Source organism: Phyllobates terribilis, unplaced genomic scaffold (assembly GCF_046119375.1).
Source record: "Phyllobates terribilis strain yellow unplaced genomic scaffold, ASM4611937v1 Scaffold_11__3_contigs__length_659146591, whole genome shotgun sequence".
Taxonomy (NCBI): domain Eukaryota; kingdom Metazoa; phylum Chordata; class Amphibia; order Anura; family Dendrobatidae; genus Phyllobates; species Phyllobates terribilis.
Window position 1 is genome coordinate 225693480 of NW_027362771.1, and position 6000 is coordinate 225699479.

The window sequence follows — 6000 nt, forward strand, 5'->3', positions numbered from 1 at the left end:
ACTGGCAGCTAGATAACTATCATAATATCAGTGGTCGTAACCATGGATACCTAAGGCCCTGGAATGCCTGCACATGAGGTAAGAGAGATAGCGAATCAGAAAATCTATACTACATTTCTAATTGGAGGTATTTGCTAATATCATTATTATTACACCTACTACATATTGGGATAGGATCTTGGAAATGGCAATACCCCTTTAAGTTACTCAGCTTTTTGTTCTCTATAGTTGTATATATAAGTTTGGAAACACTTTGTCATACAATGGTTTTCCTTGTTCTTACAGGAATGTACACAGATTCAGACTGAAGGCAGCAAAACCACAAAAGAATACATATGGAAACAAGAAGTAAAGAAACATGTGTGCAACAAATCAAAATATGTGTAAAACCTTAGATTTCCCCCCTTTTACACTGATGACAGCTTTACATCCTCTTTGCATTCTCTCAAGAAGCTTCATCATGTAGCCACCTGGAATGGCTTCCAACAAACAGGTATACCTCATCATGAGTTAATTTGTGGAATCACTGGCCTTCAGAAAGTGTTTGTGGCCATCAGGTGGGTTTTGCAAAGACAGGATTGGTGCACATTTCCTTACAGAGCTGAGTCCGATTCCACAACTGTTCCCAGCTGGGACAAGGTAAGAACCACTCAATTAAGTAAAGAGAGATGCTGCTGCATCCTTATGTTAAGACATGAAAGTCAGTCAATCTGGAAAACTGCTTGAATCATTGAAGGTATTCTGAAGTGCAGTCATGAAAAACATCACTCGCTATGTTGAAATTGGCCCTTGTGAGGTCAGGAAAGAAGGATCAAGAATTACCTCTGTTGCTGAGGATAAGTTCATCAGTGTTATCAGCCTCAGAAACCATAAATTAACAGCACCTCAGTTAACAGCCCTCATAAATGACGCACAGACCTGAAGAAACCGATACATCTCAACATAAACTATCATAGAAGGCCATGTGAAGCAGTCCTTGGATTGCTGTATTGAAGCCACTACTGAGGACCACAAGCAAGGTGACTTATTTGGGCCAAGCATCACAAGGACTTGACATTATATCAGTGGAAATATGTACTATGGTCTGATGACTCAAAATTTAAGTTTTGTGATACCAATTGACATGTTTTTGGGAGACTCAGAAAAGGTGAGCGGATGGTTTCTACATGTGTGGTGCCCATCATGAGGAATGGAGGAGGTGTGATGGTGTGGGGGTATTTTCATAGTGAAACTTTTGTTGATTTCATCCAAATTCAAGCCATACTTATCCAACATTGCAACCACAGCATTTTGCAACAATATGCCATCTTATTTGGTTTGCACTTAGAGGGTCATCATTTGTGTTGCAAACATGCCTTTATGGACATTGCTTTGTCACTGGGGCACAGTCATGATGGAACATGAAACTGTTCCCACAAAGTTTTAAGTAGAAAATCAGCCAAGTTTTTTTGGTATGCTGAAGCATTAAGATTTACTTTCACTGGAAATAAGTGGTTTAGTCCAAGCCTTGAAAAATAAAACCATAGCCTTATTCCTCCTCAACCAACCTTTATAGTCAGGCAGCTAATGTACTCCTGGACTTCACCATACCAAGAGTAGTTCATCAGACTTTCAGATAGAGAAGCAGGATTCATCACTCCACAGAACACTTTTGCACTGTTCCAGAGTCCAGTGGCAGTGGACATTACTGCAGTCCAACAAACAGCATTGTGATTGGTGATGTAAGGCTTGCATGCAACAGTTCAGCTGTGGAAAGCTATACCACGAAGCTTCCAGGGCACAGTTTTTCTGCTGATGGTAATGCCAGAGGGGGCTTGGAACTTTGCAGTTATTGAGTCAGGAGAACACTGGCGACATCTATGCACTATGCACTTCAGCACTCAGTTACGCCACTTTGTAAGTTTACTTGGTCACCACTTTGCTCTTGTTACTAAACGCTACCTCTTTTTAATAATAACACTCACAGTAGATTTTGGAATATTTAGGAGAGAAAATAGTTTTACAAACTGACTTGTTTCATCTTTGGCTTCCTATTACAGTAGTACCCTCGAATTCAGTGACCTCTTTAGAATCACCTATTCTTACATTAATGTAAAGGCAGACTGCATGGCTTGGTGATGGATTTTATACACCTGTGGTAATTAGAGTGAGTGAAAAAATGGGATTATTTGATTAAAGCACACTTCACATGACCATGAACCGTATACTGTGCTCATATTGCAAAACCCGGCACAACTACTGGGTCTCCTTTTCTGAGCTAACTGCGTTGTATATGCCTATGAAGCATTTAGCTCAGGTGAGGAGACCTGGTAGTTGGACTAGACATTACGATGCTAGCACATTTCCGTGTTTATTCACTTATATATACAGTACAGACCAAAAGTTTGGACACACCTTCTCATTTAAAGATTTTTCTGTATTTTCATGACTATGAAAATTGTACATTCACACTGAAGGCATCAAAACTATGAATTAACACATGTGGAATTATATACTTAACAAAAAAGTGTGAAACAACTGAAAATATGTCTTATATTCTAGGTTCTTCAAAGTAGCCACCTTTTGCTTTGATGACTGCTGTGCACACTCTTGGCATTCTCTTGATGAGCTTCAAGAGGTAGTCACCGGAAATAATTTTCACTTCACAGGTGTGCCCTGTCAGGTTTAATAAGTGGGATTTCCTGCCTTATAAATGGGGTTGGGACCATCAGTTGTGTTGTGCAGAAGTCAGGTGGATACACAGCTGATAGTCCTACTGAATAGACTGTTAGAATTTGTATTATGGCAAGAAAAAAGCAGCTAAGTAAAGAAAAACAAGTGGCCATCATTACTTTAAGAAATGAAGGTCGGTCAGTCTGAAAAATTGGGCAAACTTTGAAAGTGTCCCCAAGTGCAGTTGCAAAAACCATCAAGCGCTACAAAGAAACTGGCTCACATGAGGACCGCCCCAGGAAAGGAAGACCAAGAGTCACCTCTGCTTCTGAGGATAAGTTAATCTGAGTCACCAGCCTCAGAAATCGCAGGTTAACAGCAGCTCAGATTAGAGACCAGGTCAATGCCACACAGAGTTCTAGCAGCAGATACATCTCTACAACAACTGTTAAGAGGAGACTTTGTGTAGCAGGCCTTCATGGTAAAATAGCTGCTAGGAAACCACTGCTAAGGACAGGCAACAAGCAGAAGAGACTTGTTTGGGCTAAAGAACACAAGGAGTGGACATTAGACCAGTGGAAATCTGTGCTTTGGTCTGATGAGTCCAAATTTGAGATCTTTGGTTCCAACTACCGTGTCTTTGTGCGACGCAGAAAAGGTGAACGGATGGACTCTACATGCCTGGTTCCCACCGTGAAGCATGGAAGAGGAGGTGTGATGGTGTGGGGGTGCTTTGCTGGTGACACTGTTGGGGATTTATTCAAAATTGAAGGCATACTGAACCAGCATGGCTACCACAGCATCTTGCAGCGGCATGCTATTCCATCCAGTTTGCGTTTAGTTGGACCATCATTTATTTTTCAACAGGACAATGACCCCAAACACACCTCCAGGCTGTGTAAGGGCTATTTGACCAAGAGGGAGAGTGATGGGGTGCTACGCCAGATGACCTGGCCTCCACAGTCACCAGACCTGAACCCAATCGAGGTGGTTTGGGGTGAGCTGGACCGCAGAGTGAAGGCAAAAGGGCCAACAAGTGCTAAGCATCTCTGGGAACTCCTTCAAGATTGTTGGAAGACCATTTCTGGTGACTACCTCTTGAAGCTCATCAAGAGAATGCCAAGAGTGTGCAAAGCAGTCATCAAAGCAAAAGGTGGCTACTTTGAAGAACCTAGAATATAAGACATATTTTCAGTTGTTTCACACTTTTTTGTTAAGTATATAATTCCACATGTGTTAATTCATAGTTTTGATGCCTTCAGTGTGAATGTACAATTTTCATAGTCATGAAAATTCAGAAAAATCTTTAAATGAGAAGGTGTGTCCAAACTTTTGGTCTGTACTGTACATATTTATATACATACATATATACATTCCATTGGACTACCAGATGAAGCTGCTTGAGAGAAATCCAAGAGTGTGTAAAGCTGTCATCAGAGTAGAAGGGGGGTATTGGAGGAATATAACTGTCTGACAGGCTGGTAGCGCTTTAAAATAATAAGGTAGGTTAACTTGTATACAAGTATACATATTTGTATACTTTAATAAATAAAAGGACACTACCAGGACAACATAAGGAAGGGCTTTCTACTCCATATACAAATTTAAACCAAAAAATAATGAGTACATAATGGCCCAAATAAGAACACCAAGAATGTCCATGCTAATGCTCAAAATGCAATTCCATTTATTGATCGGTTACATTGTGGACAGCTTATACAAATCTTGGAAGCAATAACGGGATAAACAAAGGACTGAGCGGAGAGGCAAGGTAGGGGGAAAAGAATAACACGAAGGCAACAGAGGGAAAATAAAGTGCATCTGGTACAGTTAAGGGTCCTTGTGCAAAGTAACAAAATTGGGTCACAATCCGTTGACATGCCCCCGGAAGCAGCATCTAGCGAAACACGTGTCGGGGCTGCACTTTGACACGGAGGGACGCACGACTCCTGTATACAGTGTGGGTGATCAATAATTTACATTTGGGGACCTGTTAGTGACGCACCCCCTGGGCCGTGTGGGGAACCCGGAACCGGGCCTTTTGTGGGATGCTGGGGGTTGTATTCTCCGCATGGCGGTGACCCGGTCCGTGGCTCAGGGTGGTCAAACTAAATGGCAGTCTATATGCTGAATGTCCGACTACGCCACCCGTGGATTGCGGTCAGAGTGAGCCGCCGCTGCAGGGCAGACCGCTGAGGCTGGTGTTGTGGGTGCAGCTGAGCGTAGTATAACTCCCCACGGGAGGAGTATAGCCTCAGGGCAGTAAATGGGGATGTTGGTGGTGATGGTGCGCGGGAGCAGCAGTAACCACACGGAGGCTGTCATGCAATTCAGGGTCTTTACTGTTGGTGGTATTAAGGGACCCGTCCGGAATACAGGTTAACAATGGAGGCCTGGTCAGTCTGAGAGCAACTGGGAAATCCTGCTGGTCAGGGGGAGTTTGTAGGCCTACCATGCTGACTTCACTCTTTCTTGGCTATCCTGCTGTAGTGTAGTGGTAGCCCACGTCTCTGAGTGTACCGTGTTGTTCTCACCCGTATAACTGGCGACTCGGGCCTTCCGTACTTCTCACCCCTCCAGGGCAGTAGTGGTCCCTCTCATGTGGCTGAGCCTCCGGGCTTCCTTGGGCCAGAGGACTTGAAGTCCCCTGCGTGGTGGTTTTCTGCTGCTGGGCTCATAACCCTCACAGCCTCGGACTCCAGTGTCCGGCTTTACAAGTCTCTGGCCAGGGCGAACTCTTCTAGTTCCCCTCCTGGCCTCGTGTTCCTCCTCTTCCTACAGGGACTCCTCAGCCTGCTGCTGACCTGTCCCTATCTGCAACTTCTCTGGACTCTCACTGTTCTGAGCTAACCCCGCCCCAGATCCAGTTTATAAAGGGCAGATTTCTCCCCTCCCTGGACTGAGGCAGGAAGTGCTGCTTGCTAATGGTCCCCAACCAGGGAACCTCCCACCTGCTCTCAGACATGACATTGCTGCCACTGTGGCAACCAGACCTCGGGGTGCCACATTCCCCCCTAGTGAAATTTAGTACTCCGGACTAAACACATTTTTTAGGAAACACAAATACAGGGTAAAAGCAATAACATAAACATATATTTAAACATTTTTAATTCTTGAGGGTCACAGCTTATCTGTAACCGGGTGTCCATGTCACCCAACAAGGTATAACTTCAGTGGTGTGGGGACCTGTTTCCATAAACCCCAAGTTCCTGGCCTTGGGCGTGGCGACAAGGCTGAGCTATCTACTTTGGGCCACAAGGGGGGGCTACGCCGGACAGGTTTTTCTTCTGTGGCCATCTTCGCAAGAGGGCACCAGGTGCAACTATCTACAAGGTAGTTCCGGTTATT